The sequence below is a fragment of the Ixodes scapularis genome, unplaced genomic scaffold (assembly GCF_016920785.2).
Source record: "Ixodes scapularis isolate PalLabHiFi unplaced genomic scaffold, ASM1692078v2 ptg001158l_1___fragment_1__unscaffolded, whole genome shotgun sequence".
Classification (NCBI taxonomy): Eukaryota; Metazoa; Arthropoda; class Arachnida; order Ixodida; family Ixodidae; genus Ixodes; species Ixodes scapularis.
Genome location: NW_024610106.1, coordinates 1,301,458 through 1,320,006, shown reverse-complemented (window position 1 = coordinate 1,320,006; position 18,549 = coordinate 1,301,458).

Genomic DNA, 18,549 nt, shown 5'->3' with positions numbered 1-18,549 from the left:
GACGCTGACTGGACTAAAAACAGTCATAATCCCAAAACCGAAAGTATGGACCGGAGTTGCCCTTTAACGTTTGCTCGGCTGAAGTGGAAAAGGGTGGGAGGAGCTTCCACTTCGTTCTTGACCTTTCACCGACTCTAGGTGCATCTTTTTAGCCACACCTGCACTGGTGAAGAAAATTGTAGGGCAATGTATTTACGGTTCTATCTCGATACACATGCCGGAAGTACACCACCTTGCACTTTCTTACACATGCCAGAAGTACACCACATTGCACTTTTTCACACCGGTGCAGGTAGTGCAACTAAAAAAATGCACCCACTCAAAAAAAAAAAAAATTTGTATCGGCCCACCAAAGCTCTGCCAAAACCTCTTTGAACACAGTGTTTTATCAGCCAAATTTTATGAAAATGTGTACCAAAAGAAACCCTGACAGAGACATTTACGAGAGCAAACAAGTGGACTACATTGACTGCTTAGGCTTATAAAGAGAAACAAAAAAAGTAAAAAAGGAAGAAAAAAATATCTGCATTACGATTTAAGAGCATGTCATTGCAACGAACTGGTGAGCATAGAATGTGTGAAGTTCTGAGTGCACATGATGTATGTGGATGCAAAAACATGCCTTCACCCCAACCCAATAAGTGATTTCCCACATCAGAAGCCGCCTCGGTGGCTCTGAGGCGAGAGCACCGGCCTACAGGTCCTCAGGTGGCGGGTTCGAATCCCGACCGAGGTGCCCGCAATATGACGGAGGCTTATTGCAGAGAAGGCACTGTGTAACCGAGCTCCGCAGGTGGTCCAAATTAATCCTCAGTCCTCCGCTGGGGCGTGCCAGATGCCCGTCATAGGTGCCAGATGCCCGTCATAGGTTTGGCACGTAAAACCCCCAAATTTGACTTTCCCACATCAGAGCTAAAATTTGTGCAGCCACCCACATTACATGGATGTAGAACTGTACTCCTTCTGTGCTTCCCAGTCTTTGATGAGATATGATTAAGCTTGCACAGCGCGACTCCAGTGAGCTGAATGATTACGGCAAGCATGCCAACACCGCAGAGCATGACAAGCTCGATGAGAGAGGGCGTCCACCTTCCTGACTTTCCGACGCTGCATTGCTAGTGTTCTTTCTTTGAGGCTCCTAGTGCCAGTGTCGCTGTTGGTGTCGCTACTGTCATCATTGTACCCGCAGTCAGACTCTTCCTACACAAAGGGGGCTGGGGCAGACTCCGGAACGGAGCTGTGTAAGCAAACATTGTGCAGAATAGCACATCCTGTTGCTAAATTACGTGCTCTTTCTGGGTCGTAGTGCAGAGCGTGGTACTTCTGCAGGCACCGGAACTGGTTTTTCAGTTTACCAATGCATTGCTCAACAACAGCGTGTTGAGCGGTGTTGGCCGAGGCTAGACTCGACAAGACGCACCGCTCAACACGCTGTTGTTGAGCGCTCCCTCTTGCTGGGGTTGCCAGAAATAGGGGTGAGTAGCCAGGGCTCCAGAGGTAGCATCTGTCACCTGCAGACAAAAATGGAACCGTATTTGCCATGAATGTTCTCGCATAACATTTCCAGGAGTTGTCTGAAAGTGCACTTGTACTAAAATGGGGCTACTGGTATGGTTTTATGACTTTCGAGAGAACCTGCTGATTGAAAGTCAAACTGGCAGGAAAAAATGTTATGTCGGTAATTTAATTGGCTTGCTCAACCATGTAAATAATGTCTTGCAAACCTGCATCGCCCATTGTTGTTTACCTCAATCTTGGGTAGAGGCTACAAGGAACAGCCACCAGATCTTTTGTTTCGTAAGTATATCTGACCTAGCAATGTCAGTTGTGCTGCTCTGACCATTGGCCACTGAGATTGGTCGTTTAAAGTTATCTAGAAGCACCATTTTTTCCTGCTACACAAAGAAATTTGAGCCATCAAACATTTTCATCCCTGAACCAGTGCTGGTAGCTTGTAATCGGAGACTTGGGTGGGCAGATTACGTACTACGAGATGAACACTTGATGGGTCCAGTGACAGCGTTACAAATATTACAGTTATACCCAGGTTCTACATTTAAAATAAAAGATACGTCGAATAAGAGTACATTCATTAGTGGGAAGAATGGTACAGATCTTGGGGCTTTAACGGAGACAGAATAATCTCATTGGCTCGGGCCAGACTCTCTCGGGCCACAATTATTTGGCTCCTGGGTTAGCATGCTATGAATTTTGGTGTAAGTAGGAAATAGCCTAATGCAGGACGCCAACCAACTGCTCTTCGCTGCAAAACCAAACTGTCGGCGCATGTCAACCGAAGCACGTTTTTGGGGCTGAGAAACGTAAGCGGAGATGATCGAGCAAGAAGAAAAGTATGCCAGTCATTCCAGAGTATCATGCCTGGTCTGTGAGCATCATGGGAGAGGTACGATTACAAGAACCAGAGGCACCTTGTCTCCGGCTTAGCGAGAGACCTAACGGCCATCGACTCATCTGTCTCCCGGACCTGGTTTCCTCTGTGAATCTTTACGTTTGGCCCTGCGTTTCGGGGTTAAAGGCCGACGACCAGACTCGAGATTCTGCAAGACAGAATTTCCTCCTCACCATGGGAGAGGAGGAAGCGAGGGAATAGTGGAAAGCGCAAACTGGTCGTCGGTTTTTAAGGAGCAGACGTATGCAATCCTGGATGTAACAAACAGCCTGTCGTGGGAAAACCAAGGTTCGGCACGTAGGGGCAAAAAAGCCTGCACACGAAATATAGGCAGCATGCCCGGCTGCCTCCTTGATACCGAAGCAAGCCCTTAAACAATCAGCAAAAGCAGAGCACTGTGTCATAAGTGTGCCGGGACTCCTCCAACTAGACCCTGAACCCGGAAAACGCGACACTTGGTCTCCAAAAACTGAGAAAAAACAGGGTGACCAGATTCTGACAAAGACTGTATTTCGACTGACTAAAACAGGTTATCTACAATCAAACAGCAAAACGTGTGAAGGGGGAAATGGTGAAAACTAAGAGCTGAAGTGGAGAGGAGCAACGTCCTTTCCACAACGGGTTGTTTCGTGCGTGCCCGTTTTCTCTTCGCTGGGGCCGCGCCACTACGGGAAGGGACTGGGGAATGTCTCCTATATTTCTAAAACTTGTCGCGCAACCCGTTGCAAAATGGCCGAGTGGCTTCCCCGACGGAATGTATCCTGAATGGTCGCATGATCTGACCTAGAGACCCGTTAAAATAATTTTTGATAGGGGCTGTAGTTTCACGAAAAGTATTGGGACAGACCTCACAGGTCTCTCAAAAAGCTATGATGGGTCTCTTACACCCCTCAGGAATTGTTAAAGGGTACTCAGGCCCCTTAGAGAACTTTGACGGTCATCTAAACTATACTCGCCGTCCACGATCAAGCCCTTGCAGCATGCTAGATGAGCGCTTAGTTTCGAGGCCTTCAAAAACAAATCTCCCTTCCACCCCTCCGAGGGAAAGCAAGGTTCAACCTGTCGTGCTTCCTCCAGCAGCTGTCGATGCTCACACATCGTGGACATGGCAGGGTTAGAGATACTGTGCTTACGTTCATACTTCTTAGGCCATGCCCGTTGGCGCTGCTTCGGTTTAAAATGGTCAGTTTGGTCTACAGGGGAGATGCGAGGCACGACACCACGAACGAGCTCCCATTTTCCTCTCGCTATTGTCGTTGCCTATTTTTTGTTTGTACACTGTTGGAACGTGCGCACTGTTAATGTGGAGACTGCACATGGTAATTTGCCGAGAAAGACTGGCGTGTGAGCAGTATCGCGAGGTCCCAAGGTGGTTTTTTCTGGATGTCTGCTGGTGGCTTAAATAAGTGATGTTTTTCTTTCTTGCTTTTGTAACAGTGTTGTTAGAGAATTTAGTATATTTTACCCCTCCATTCAATCGAAATTGTCACCGATGGTAAGGATGCAGATTTGTGGTAATGAACTGTCCTCTCATGTTAATATCTTTTCAGATATATCAGTGTTTAGAAGGGAGCTAATTTTTTATCTTTTCAATTCCTGATTGCATGTTAGTCTTTTCTTTTTTACAAATGGGGTACATGGTGTTAAGTCATGTACTACCATTTTATGTGCCACCACACATGACCTAGTGGTCGTTCTGGGGCATGATTCAAATAAAGCATTATTATTATTATTGTAAGGTATGCCAAAATGGTGCAACATCCAGAAATTTACGTACAGTAGGCTGTGTCTTCATTTACATTTTAGCAGCACTTGTCATCTTAAGGTAGGATATTCTGGCATATGAAATGTGATTGTGTTAATGATACAAGCTCACGAGCATATTTTGTCTGGTGCATCCCGCAGAACTTGGCTTGATTCGAGCGGCAGCGTGTTCGCTGAACGGCATCTGCTGTCTCTGCAGTCTAGATCAGGAATGAGGTAAGACTGCAACGGAAGCGGCTACGTAGATGTCTGCAAGGTGAGTGATGCATGCAGCCATTTCTTTGTTTGATATTGCGTTTCAAGAGAAGATGAAGCTGCGGCATTGTCTAAAGGTCCTGGTTTCTGCTTCCGCCTGGTCAACATTGCTGCCCCATGAATCGTGTCTCATCGACTCTTATACTTTTTGCGAGCTGACGTTTGGGCTTGTTGCTTTGGATAGAATGCTATGGTGGGCTTGGCCTGGAGCCAGCTGAATGTCTTTGTCCATGAAGCCATAAACGAGGACATAATAATAATTTATTGCATATGAACAAAGCGAGGTTGAAGTCAGACCTGCCTAAGCCACATTGGGCTTGACTGGCAGCGTCTTGGATGCTTGACATGGATGCTGCTTTCCCATTTCGGGGTCGTGCTGTTTCGCCTTTTGCTCTAAGGGCTTGTTTGTACGTCTGCTTACCTGGTGTGCCCCGTGTGATAATTGCTTAGCGGAGGGAAATCTTGAACGCGGTGAGAATCTGTTTTATTTGTTTCGGCCTCCTCACGCTTCGTTGTTGTGCGGTTGTGTTGCAACCTTCCTTGCATCGTCGGATCCTTTGGTCTCTTCTGGAGACACGCATTTGCATTCTTCTTGGCTAGAAAGGTGTCACCCTGTGTCAATTTGCCTGATATGGCAGTTTGCGCAGTATGTCTCTCCTGAGTGCTTCTCTTCCGGGTGTGCTTTGCTGCACTCCTTGCGTCTTTCAGGTAAAGTTCATCTTGGTCTATATTTTTCATGATTTCTTGAATCGAAAACTGGGCTTGGACTTCTTGTAAAACTCCTTACTGCATCGTTTGGCGCAAGTCCGCAGACCTCCACTGTGTGCTCTGCTTTGCCAATCTTGGTTTGGGTTATCTGAAGTAATAGTTTCGCAACTTTAGATGGGATGCTCACTATTGCAGTGTTTTGGCTCTGGTTGATCTGCAGGCGCCTGTTGGCTTGTTGCCCCATTGTGCTGGTGCCCTGAAGCTGGGCTAGAGCAGTGAGGACGCTTGGAGCCGGCCTACGTTGAGTCCGTTGCATGGTCGCAAAATTCGCTTAAACTCTTCCAGGGGAAAGGGTGTGGGCGTGGGAGCAGGTCTGCGGGTCGTAGCTCTTCTCAGCTGCCTCGGCGACGAAAGCGAAGGTGGCAGCGTGACTTGCTTTTGAGTTAGGTTTAGCTGTTGCCGAGCTCGTCGACGCTGTGCCTTCAAGACTACGTTGATCCAGAGTTGCCTTGTTTTTTTCGTTCCCGACGATGGGTAATCCTGGTTATCTGCTGCACTTGCATCTTTTCGGTAGATGAAATTATTTTTATTTATATCCAAGCTGATTTCCGAGGCATACGTGACAGCCGTGCAGCCCGCATCGGTTCCACCGGGCGGGGCCTGATTCATCGCCGTATTATTAGCTAGGCCTACAACGCTAACAGAAGGCTTAGCCTTCCCGCTCGGGAAAGTCTTCCTAATTTCACCACAATTGCACTCACCGGCGAAAAACTGGTGTCTTCATGTGCCTTTTGCTTAATAGAATATGGTGGTAATCACTAATTTGTGCAGAATATGATTTTTCTGAACTTTTGGGTGTGCAACACAGAGCTCATCAGAAACACACTTTGCCTCTACGGCGGCCGTCGGTGTTCCCCCCCCTGTAACGGGATGAATTGATTCATTCGTTCTTGAACGATGCGAGCGAAATCGTGAACCTTTTGGGCAACGTCGGGAGCACGGAGTGATTGAGGACCAGTCGTAATTGGAGAAATGATTGTACAAACTAACGTAATCTCCAGCGGAAAGATTGTGTCTATTCACTTCAGGATGTCTCCGTGAATAACATCTCATGCCATGTCAGATAGGTATACTGATCTCCAGTGGGGCATGATGTCCGTCCGGGGGGGGGGGGGAGGGAGGGAGGGAGGGAGGGAGGGAGGGAGGGAGAGAGGGAGGGAGGGAGGAGGAGGAGGAGGAGGAGGAGGAGGAGGGGGGAGGGGAGGAAAGGGAGGGAGGGAGGGAGGGGGGGGAGAGAGAGAGGAGAGGAGCAAGGAAACCAAGCTTGACATACCCTCTGTTATATCTGTACAGTCTAGATTTGCGAAACATAGATCAAGCATGTTGCCCTGGGTGTTTGAGATACAGTTGTATTGTTTTAAATTTGTAAATGATGAAAAATTCAGCAAGAAATTAGATTTCTGAATAATATAGTAACTTCTAGAGGACACTGAGGCTGCTTTCCAGCATATGTTACAGACATATGCTGGAAAGCAGCCTCAGTGTCGATCGTCGTACTGGATTTGCCAATCTTCTTCGAGCAAGGGACACCACGTGTCTTCGTCGATGGCTATATAGGCGCACGGCACTTTGACTGCGTGGGATTTGGAGCCGGCACGCTTGGCGACATGCAGCTGACACTACTGTTGTTCACGCAGGTTAGTCCTTACAGTCCTATCTGTGTTCGAAAGTCCCTGTTTGCGTTGCCGGCTCCTCCCACGTCAGGTGCTGATACCTTCTGTGGCAGACAATTGAGACTGCGTATATCTCGCAAATATTTTCGCCTCTTTGCACATCGAGTACTTTACCTGTTTCTCTTGTTGCTACTTTCCGGGGATGTAGAACTTAACCCTGGCCCCCTTGACGCAGTAGAAATTGACCTTTTTAAAAGTTTGCAGAGCGGTCAGGCTTCCATTATGAGTAAGCTGGATGCTATCGACAGTAGGTTTAAGAAGCATGAAAACATGATCGAGGAAATAAATAAGAAGCTTGTTGGTACGGAGGGGAAAATCGGGGTCGTTAATCAATTAGTAACTGAACAAGCAAAGCTAATTGAGCTTTTGGCAAGACAAATTAACGAATTGGAAAACAGGAATGTTGATCTAGAAAACAGAAGTCGTAGGCAAAACCTTGTTTTCTATGGTGTGGATGACACGAATAACAAAGAAACATGGAATGAATCTGAAAATCTCATTAAAAGTATCTGTAAAGACAAGCTCGGTGTGGACCTAAAAACGGTGCAAAGGGCGCACCGTGTAGGTCGCTATAATGAGAACTTTAAACGACCAATCATCGTTAATTTTGCCTCCTACAAGGAAAAACAGGATATTCTGTCTAACGCCAAAAAGTTCAAGGGATCAAACTACAGTGTAGACCAAGATTACTCGCCGAAAACCCGTGAAATTCGAAAGAAACTTTGGGAATATGCTAAAACAAAAAAAGCGGATAGTGGCAACCGTGTAAAGCTAAACTTTGATAAGCTCATCGTAAATGATAAAGTGTTTACATGGGATACGGAAATAGAACAAGTTGTTCCTGTCAAAAAAGACTGACGCCCCACGAAAAAAGGAAAAAAAGAAAAGCGCGTTCATCGTGACCTAGTTGCTGTTGTAATAAACTGTAGAAGCATCGTAAATAAAGTTGACGAATTGGCAGGCTTAATCGACTCAGTAAAGGCTGATATCGTGTTCGGAACTGAATCATGGCTAGACGCTTCCATAAGTGATAGTGAAGTCTTTCCGAAAGGGTTTGTTTCTTATCGAAAAGATAGGTCACGCCTCGGCGGGGGCCTTTTCTTGTTGGTTCATTCATCGCTGAGATCATCCCCACTCGAACTTGGTCATGACGCTATTGAATCAATCTGGTGTACAGTCACGTTACCTGGTAGCTCTTCCTACGTTCTTGGATCGTATTACCGACCACCGAATTCGGATCTTAGTATAATCCGATCGCTATACGACATTCTTTCTGAGGCCTCAAACAAAATTATTCTCCTTGCGGGAGACTTTAATTTGCCTGACTTAGAGTGGAGGGATGGCACTTGTGTATGCACGATTGGTAGCCGAAATAATCTTGAAATGAAAAACATTGTGGATACGTTTGGGCTTCAGCAGTATGTGAGTGAACCAACAAGGAATAATCACATTTTAGACCTCTTGTTTTGTAGCTCTCCCTATCTTATTAACACCGTTAATATTATCCCTGGTATCAGTGACCATCACGCTGTTGTGGCAAATATCCAAACTGAAATCAAACGAGTAAATTCATGCGAATCGAGGAAAGTCTTTTTCTTTGAGAAGGGCAATTACTCTGGGTTTTCTGAAGAACTTCTTGACCGCCTTCCCGTATTTGAGTGTCTTTCTGAGGAATATGATGTCCATAATTTATGGGATGTTTTCAAGAAAATGTTGCTTCAATTAACGCATAAATATGTTCCCTGCATAGATTCTAGAAAGCTAAAAAAACGAAGAAAACCATGGGTAACTTCAAGTACTCTTAGGATAATTAAAAAGCGAAGGAGCGCATTTGATAGATATAAGAAGACCAAAAGTAGTAATCACCTTGAAAAACTGGCTGAGCTTACGCGTGAATATAAAAGGAGCATAAAGGGTGCTAAGGAACAATATCTTAATACACTCAATGACAGATTAAAAACCAACCCCAAGCTTTTCTGGAAGTATTTAAAGGGATGTGGATCGGATGCAGTAGGAATAAGTGAAATTACATATAATCAACAGACAGTTTCGGATGATACAGAAAAAGCAACGTGCTTCAATAATTACTTTCGGTCTGTCTTTTTGCCCAAACACAACTATGTTAATCCATCCACTGTTAGTACGGTGGAATTAATGCAGCCAGTTGAGCTTGGCATTAGTGGTATTGAGAAGGCGTTAAAGAACATAGATGAAACAAAAGCAACTGGACCGGATGGCATTTCTCCGCGTGTACTAAAGCGATGTGCTTACCCAATTTCGGTTTACCTTTATTTAATTTTTTCCAAGTCACTGGACACAGGACTTTTGCCAGATGACTGGAAGGTAGCTCATGTCGTCCCTATCCATAAGGGGGGGCCAAAAAAAGACGTCGTAAATTATAGGCCCATTTCATTAACTTCCGTCTCATGCAAAGTCATCGAACATATTTTATATTCAGAGGTAATCGGTCATATGATAAGAAACAACTTGCTGATTAATGAACAACATGGTTTTTGTAAGGGGTTTTCATGTACTACGCAACTTGTTGAATTTTATCATGACCTTGCATCTGATGTCGATGAGGGAGGGCAAATAGATTGTATATTCTTGGATTTTAGAAAAGCGTTTGACACGGTCTCACACTCACTTCTTCTCAACAAACTAAGAATGTTAAATCTAGACTCGGCTGTGCTTAGATGGATAGAAAATTACTTGTTCCAGCGTCGTCAATGTGTAGTACTGAATGGCAAGAAATCTGATTACGTTGATGTAACATCAGGAGTTCCACAGGGCTCTGTCCTGGGTCCACTTTTGTTTTTAATTTATATTAATGATATTTCTGTTGGAATTTCCTCTTGTATTCGACTTTTTGCTGATGATTGTGTAGTGTATAGAAAGATTAAGAGTTCAGATGATGTCGCCCAGTTGCAAGCAGACCTTGATCGTATTCAAAGTTGGTGCTCTACGTGGAAAATGAATTTAAATCACAAAAAGTGTGTTAACCTTTGTTTTACAAAGAAAAGGAAACAAATTGAATCTCAGTATTTTATAAATAATAACCCTATAACCAAGGAACTTACTTACAAATACTTGGGTGTCATATTGTCATCTGACTGTTCATGGAATGCCCACATAGAGGAAGTAGTCTTAAAAGCTGGCAGGGCAATGAATTTTATCCAACGTAACTTAAAATGCTCACAACCTAACTTAAAGACAACTGCTTATTTAACATGTGTTAGACCCATTTTAGAGTATGCATGTGCTGTCTGGGATCCAGCCCAAAAAACGTTGATAGATAAGCTGGAGAAAATACAAAACAGGGCGGCTAGGTTTGTCCTTGGACGATACGGGAGGAAAGAAAGTTGTACAGAAATGAAAAAAATGTTAAACTGGGAACCACTTTCCGTACGTCGGGAAAAACTGCGACTAAAATTTTTATACTCAATAGTTAAAAATAAAACGGGAATAAATAGCGAGACTTACTTAAAAGAACCCTATTATGTTTCTAGTCGTAATGATCATAGTCTTAAAATTAGAGAGTACCGCGCTAGGACATGCATGTTTGCAAACTCCTTTTTTGTACGAACAATTGCACAGTGGAATCGGCTGTCTGAAGAGCAAGTGTGCTGTTTCAATGAAGACGTGTTCTTTTCATCCTTGTAACCCCCCCTGCTGTAACGCCCTCGGGCACTGCGGGGTAATCATTGAATAAATAAAGAATAAAGAATTAAAATCTCCAAGAACTATAAATTTGAATTTATTCAGGGCCTTGGTTGTACACTCAATGCCCAGTAGACATTGGCGAAAACCATCTGGAGACGTGTCAGAGGGCAAGTAATAAGCGCCCAGGAGGATATGCTCGCCATTCGCACATGGCAGCTCTATCCACACTGACTCAAACAATGTCTCAAGATCCGGACGCCTAACACGTTGTAAGGACGCATCAATTTCTCTCAGCACTCCACCCAACGTCTTTTTCCTAGTAGAGAATACACGATCACGTCTAAGTACTGCAAAATTAGGTGGGAAGACATTGGATAAATAAATGTTAGAACAAGGCCAGGTCTCGTTTAGCGCAATAATAGACACATCAGTTAGGGTTACATTAGAAAAAAAGTTAGCTTTTGTGGGAAGACCTTGGACATTCTGATAGTAAATGTCTAGGTTACGTATCTGTTCCGGCATTATGGAAGAGAGGCGCTTCGAATACCGCTTGCTATGTGTGGCTCTCATTCAGCTGACCTGTCAACTCGTTGAAAAGGCTTCCCTCTGGCCAGAGAAGGGGATCAAAAAGTTTCTCTATTTCTTCATTTGCAGCCATCACTCGTAAGGACGAGTAGCTTTCATGCCGTGTCTTCAGTCGGGTGCACGCAAGCTCGCGAAGAGGGCCCTGCTTCCTAATGTGGGTTTAAAGGCTCGGAGGATCGCAAGATGGGCCGAAATGCGTCATGTGCACAGCGTGTTGGCGACGTGGTGGAGAGGGTGGCAGTGCCACAGGTGTACAGCTGGCTGACACACTTGCCCTCAACAACGGCCGTCTTGCCCTGGGGACCTTTGGCCCCTCCTTGCGGAGCCCAGCCCCATTGAAGTTTGATGGAGCTTGATGGCATGGATGCCCTGGAGGTTGGACAGGGTCACCAAAGGAAGGGGATGGTGGCGGCTCATCGCCGCAGTTTAGGAAAAAGGCAGCTGTTTCCTGCCGGCCGGTTCCATTGGTTCCGAGTGTTACGCACAGCTCCGAGCTCAGTCCGCTAAGACAGTATGGCACTTGCGTGCAGCTGGGAGGTATACCTATACCCTTGGCAGAGCTGCGCGTTCTCGTCATGAAAGAGCAGCGACCTCGTGTGTGAGGAACGAGATCCCCTCGAGGGAGTTGAGGAGGAGGGCTTGTAAGGATTTCATGTCTGCATGAGGACCGCCTGGGGAAGAGGAAGGTTTCTCCGAACGAGTGGAAGCAGTGGGGGAGGGCGGTGCGGAGTGGTGGCTGAACGACGCTTCCGTCAAATCCGGCCTGGCTTCTGCTGTTAGGACTAGCAGCCCCGCTGATGTTTTGCAACTCTTGCAGATTAAGGAGCTTACCCCAGATTGCAGAAAGGTGGTCTTATTTTCCGTCCAGCAGGTATACTTGGTGTGGGCACATAGCTGGCACCCTGAACAGTGTAGAAACAGCAGTATTCCATAGAAGCAGCGGGAGCAGATTCAGCATGCGTCCTTTGCTGTGCGCAATAATAATAATAATAATAATAATCTTTTTATTCACACAACGCTTTCGGTATGTCAAATGACGGGTCCGTCTAAGCCGACAATTATTAATAATAATAATAATAAAAATAATAATAATAATAATAATAATAATAATAATAATAATAACAGCATCTGTCCTTGCTGGGAGCAATAATACTACTACTATTACTGATAATAAGATTACTACTACTGTTAGCGCGTCAGGAAATACAGCGCTTTGTAACTCGGGTTTTTTATAAGAGACGAGAAACGTGAATACATTGTTAGGGTACAGGTTACAGACGTCCGACCCTAGTCGGCGTGATGGCGTCGCGCTCGACAACAGTTGTTGCTTTGCCGGAAGAAGGCTGGCGGCTCTGGCCAGTGTTGCCGCTTCCGGCCGCAACACTTCCCCCACACTTGGTGGAATGGTGGAACTACAAGTCCAGCCGCTCGGGCGGTCGGTGTTGTTGCACTGGACGCTGCTCCTTGCTTGGCTCCACGGTGGCCCTTGAAGTCTCTGGAGCCACTGAGGATTGGCCCCATTCTAACGTTAAATCCTCATTGCGCTCACTGGGTTGGTGCAGAGGGTCAGGTGTGTTGACCTCAAGCCTCAGGCGTAGCTGGTCATGATGTCTGCGGATCATCCCACCAGGTGTTTGCACCAGCGCCATGCGGTTTCCAAGTTCTTACGTGATGGTTCCACTCAGCCAGCGGGGTTCATTACCAAAGTCCCTTGCACAAACAGCCTGACCTCGGCTGTTTAGTTGCTGGCCATGCCAGTGGCTCCCTACTCGGTGGCATGGGAGCCGCCCGTTGGCACACTGTGCACCGGTGAAGCAACTCTTCCACCTCACGGTCAATGCCTGGCCACCACACCAGCGTGCGTGCCAGTGCCTTAGTTGCATTGACTCCCTTGTGAGTATCATGAAGCTCCAATAGAAATGCCCTCCGTGCACATTCTGGAATCACCACTGTTCCAGCCATGCAGATGAGGGCCCCTTCCAGCGTGAGTGCATTACGATGATGCCAGTATGGCTGAAGGCAACTGTCCAAAAGTCTTTTTGGTCAACCTCTGCTGATCGTGTCTTGTAGGCTTTGCATAATTGGGTCCTTCCCCGTCAGGTCTTCTAGCTGTCGTCTGGACACTGGGCTGGCGTCCAACATGTCCGCTGTGAAGACCCCCATATCTTGGGCTTCTTCGGTTTCTGCTCCATCTGGGGCAGTTGCCATCGGCAGACGACCGAGTGTCTGCGTTCAGGTTTTGTGACCCAGGCTTGTACTTGATCACATACTTACACGCTCCAAGCGTTAGTGCCCACCTCTAGATGCGTGCCGCAGCCATGCTTGGAATCGATTTGCTTTCTTTGAACAATCCCACCAAAGGTTGGTGGTCTGTCGTCTGTCTTTAGGGTGAAGCTCCTGCAGAGAAGGTAATCCCTAAACTTCGTTACCCCAAAAATGAGCGCAAGCGCTTCCTTCTCCAGCTGCTAATAGTTCTTCTCAGCCTTGGTAAGGGATCCTGACTGGAAGGCGATAGGCCTGTCGATGCCATTCACGCAGTGAGACAGCACTGCTCCTAGGCCTTCTGGTGACTCATCACACTCCAAAATGAGTTCCCTACTTGGGTCATAGTGCACAAGAAGGTTGGACTTCTGCAAGGTTGTTTTCGCCCCGTCGAATGCAGCCTGTTCTTCTGTTCCCCATTTCCATTTCACCTCACTCCTCAGCAGGTTGTGGAGCGGAGCCAGAAGTGTAGACATCCTAGGCAGGAAACTCCTTTAGTATGTGACGAGTCCTAAAAAGGACCGAATTTCTTGGAGGTTGCGAGGTGCAGGAGCCTTCACGATGGCGTCCACTTTCTTTTCTGATGGATGCAGCCCACGTCGGTCGATCCAATGTCCGAGGTAGGTAACCTTCACCAAACACACATTTCTCTTCCCGCAGTCGGATGCCATTTTTCCTGAATCTCTGCAGAACCTTCCGCAGCGTCGGCCCAAATTCGTCTTTGCCTTCTGCCACCAAGACATCATCCAAGAAAACCTGCGTTCCCAGAATGTCCTTCAACAACGCCTCCATTTTCCTTTGGAAGATCGCTGGTGCTGAAGCGATGCCGTATGGCAGCCGGTTGTAGCAGAAGAGACCCTTGTGGGTGTTGAGCACTGCTGCCTGTCTGGATTTTTCATCTAAGGCCACGTGGCAGTAGGCTTCCCGAAGATCCAATTTCGAGAACCAATGGCCATCCTTCAGAGGTGCAAAGATGTCCTCCACTTTGGGAAGTGGGTATTGTTCGATGTCGCATGCCATGTTCAGGGTTACTTTAAAGTCCCCACAGATCCTGAGACCTCCATTGGCCTTGGTCACTGGCACTACTGGCGTTGCCCACTCACTGTGGAATACCAGAGACAATATCCCCTCTTTGCACATTCAGGCCAGTTCTTCTCCTACCCTGTCACGTAGGGCATAGGGAAGAGACCAGGCCTTGCAGAACTTGGGGTTTACCTCTTTCTTTAAGTTGATGTAGGCCACAGGTCCCTTCATCAACCCCGTCCCCGGCTAGAAGAGATCCTTGAAGTCTTCTTTCAGCTTCTTGACCGTGTCCTGCACTTGGTTGTCACTTGTTTGCATGCTCCCAATTAGATGCTCTTCCAGGAGGTTCAATGCTTAGATGACGTCTCGACCACACAAGGATAGACCCGTACAATCCACAATGTACAGTTGTCCTTGCACTTGTTTGTTTCCATACCTTACTGGCATCGCCAGGACTCCCAGCACTGGTAGTTTCCCCAGGTAGCAGTGGAGCTCCTTGGTAGTTTCCTGTAGGGGTGGCCAGACCTTATCATTCTTGGAGTATGTGTCCCTAGAAATCATGCACACGGGGGAGCCAGTGTCAACCTGCATGGTCACTTCTACTGTTCCCCACTGGAGCACTTCGTTGACTGAATCAACCGTAGCTTTTGGAGTGTGCACTGTGAACAAGTGGAAAGCCTCCTCTGCCTGTCCTAGCTGTGCTTCTTCCGTGAGCAGGTTGGCCTGCTGCTTCTTTCGGTTGACCGCCGGTGTCGACTGAGTGCGAAAGCACCGGCTCGCCAAATCTCCCTGCTTGTTACACGTGAAGCACGTCGTTTTCTTGTGTGGACAGTTTGGCTGGTCATGAGAGCTGTCTCCGCAACGAATGCAGGGCTGCGCAGTCTTCGTCCGAGACGTTTCCTGCTGACGTCCCTTGTGCTTCTTAAACCGCAAGGCATTCACGTCCCCTGCAGTAGTGCGTAGCGAACTTGAGCCAGGAAGCCGGTCGGCGTTCCGCATTGCTAACTCCGCAGCCAACGCTGTGTCCAGCGCCTCTTTGAGCGTAAGTTTCTTTGGTTTTGCCAGGAGGATCCTCTGCACCGTCTTCTCGCACCGTCCGATGACAAATCGGTCCCTTAGGTTGTTGTCTAGAGCGTCCCCAAAACCGCAGTGGTCTGCGATTCTCCGTAATTCGGCCAGGTAGTCCGCGACGCTTTCCCCCTCATTTTGCTTTAGTGACTGGAACCTGAACGTCTCATAGATCTTGGACGGTTCCGGACTGAGGTGCTGCGTAAGCGCTTTCATGATCGTGTCGAAGGTTTCGTCTCGCGGTTTGTTTGGCGCCACCAAGCTTCGCAGTCATGCATAACTTCCGGGCTAAAAGCGGATATTAGGATCGAACGTTTCCTACCGTTGTCCCTCACCCTGCTGGCGTCGAAGTATGCCTCCAGTCGCTCCACGTAGTTTGTCCGATTCTCCACCGCCGGGTCATACTGGATCGGCGCGGCGTAGAGGGCTTGAGCTTGCGCCATGGCGGCCACCGCTTCTCCTTTGTTCCCGGGCCCCACCGTCACACCGACTAACACCACTTAACGTTCATGTACTGGCGTTCGGTTGTCCTCTCCTTATCCCATCCTCGTCGTCATTGTTAGCGCGTCAGGAAACACAACGTTTTGTAACTCGGGTTCTTTATAGGTGACGAGAAACGTGAATACATTGTTAGAGTACAGGTTACTGACGTCCGACCCTAGTCGGCGTGATGGCGTTGCGCTCGACGATTGTTGTTGCTTTGCCGGAAGAAGGCTGGCGGCTCTGGCCAAGGTTCCCGCTTCCGGCCGCAACAACTACTAATAAATTCATTACCACAGACATCGGCTCTCTTTAAGAAAACGGGCACATCAAAGCAAATAAGGTGCTTGTGTGATGCCACCCTGCAGTTAAAAAGTCAAGCATAGCATAGCATAGCCACTCTAAACCTAAAAATAAACACATGCACATAAGAGTATTGAAAACATATATGATACTTTTTATTTCCTCTCCAGGGAGCGGAGGGGCAAGGACAAAAAGCTGCATTCAGCTACTTGACGAGGTCCCTGCCCCGATTGAAACGGCAGAGAGAGCAGTGATGACAATGTTTCCTAATCACTCATTTACAAACCAAATGAAATAACAAATACAAAACTACACACATACAATAAAATTGGAGCAGTAGTCAACAAAAGACGTGAGATTTTGTTAGTGAGTGTCAGTGAGCGTCATAAACAGGGATATCACGTGGGGCTTGGTGACAACCTCGCGTATGACGTGATATTGAATCAATTTGTTTAGTAAGTAAGCTAGATTGTGCCTTTTTGATTCATGTCCATATGTTGTTTGAGATGTCGGCACAAACCATGGTTCTGCATGTCGTGTATTATGGCTTGTGAGATGCTTGTTTAGATTAAAAAATTCAATTATGAAGGTGTTATTTGCGAGTAGGGCAGATCTGTAAAGGCACGTGAGTCTTAGTTTGTATAGGAAAGATATATTTAGGATGTTTAACTGCTGCAAATAATTAGCAGTGCTCTCATTCTATGCGAGATTTGCTATTATTCTAATTGACTTTTTCTGTGCACGAAGGAGGATATGTGTGTTATGTTTATTAGTTGTACCTCATATGGAGATTAGAATATGTTAGGTGAGGAACAAAATGAGCCATTGTATAACATTTTCTTAATATTGCATGGTAGGCTGTATCTATGTTTATTTACCAGCCCATTTTTTACCAGCCATTCGGCTTTGTTCGGCATTCGGCATTATTACCAGCCCATTTATTTACCAGCCATTCGGCTTTGTACGGATGTGATTAATGGTATGATAGTCCCATGCGAGGTGTTCTGTAAAATGAACACCCAAGAATTTCATTTCACTTACAACTTCTATTTTCTGGTTGTCTAAATGAAGATATGTTGGCCTACAAGTTAATTTGTTTCTGGGTCTATAGAAAATCGCTCTAGTTTTATAAGGGTTTATTTGCAGACAGTTTGCAATGATGTATCTTTGCAAATTTCTAAAAGAGCTATTTGCTTCTGAAGCTATATCAGTCGGGTCAGTACCAGTAAAAAGAAGTCATATCATCGGCATAGGCTATTATTTTTGCTGATGTCATTATGTTGATAATGTCAATGTAAAGCATGAAGAGAAGAGGGCCTAATGTGCTGCCCTGGGTCACACCTGTTGTAATAGTGTCAAGTGGAGATAAAGAAAAGTTTATACAAACAGATTGAGACCGAGGCTGTAAATAAGATTGAATTAATAATGCTGCGCTTCCTCTAATACCATAAGCGTGAAGCTTAAGGTGTAGTATATCATGATTTATGTCGTCAAACACCTTATTAAGGTCAATAAATATTCCAGGTATGAGTTCTTTCTTCTTAAATGCTTCAACAATTCATTCTTTTTGTGTTAATAGTGTGGTTTCTGTCGACCTGTGTTTACGAAAACCAAATTGTGAGTTAGATAGAATATTATGTTTGTTAACTCTTAAAAGCCCATAATGTTTCTATCAGTGATAGGAACATGAAACTCGCTAGAAATAATGTTTATTGCTGCACAAGCACAAATAATAAAAGGTATGAAAATACTAATTGAAAGCCATTAATTAGGGCATGGGAATATTCTTCCCTCTGGGCCTTCAGTGCCACACATACTCTTGGTGACACTTGGCAAAACAGGGCACCACACAAAGGTGTACTTTGCAAGTTGTGCATGTGATCTTTGATCTTTTGTCATTTTTGGCCGTGGAGCAGTACCTACACCTCTTGTAGGCTGCTTTGCCCTGTGGGTAATGTGGCCCGTTGGACAGGTGCACCTCATCTGGCACGCCAAGGTTTTTGTTGGTACTTGCTTGCTGCAAGACGCGTCGAAAAGCGGTCGTGGCTCACCTTTTCCTTCCATTATAGCCGTTGGCCAACTGGCGTGCAAGTATTAGGAGAAAACTCTGGTGGTTCGCCTCCCCCTCTGACAGCTGGTAAAGGATGAAGTTATTCACAAGAGCACAGTCCAGAAGAAAGTAGAAGATTCGCATCCACCATTTTCTTGACTTACGAGTAACGGTGTGATACTCTCGCAGCTGATCAAAGCGGTCTACTCCCCGCATGTGCTTCGTGTACTCAGGCGTGGAACGGC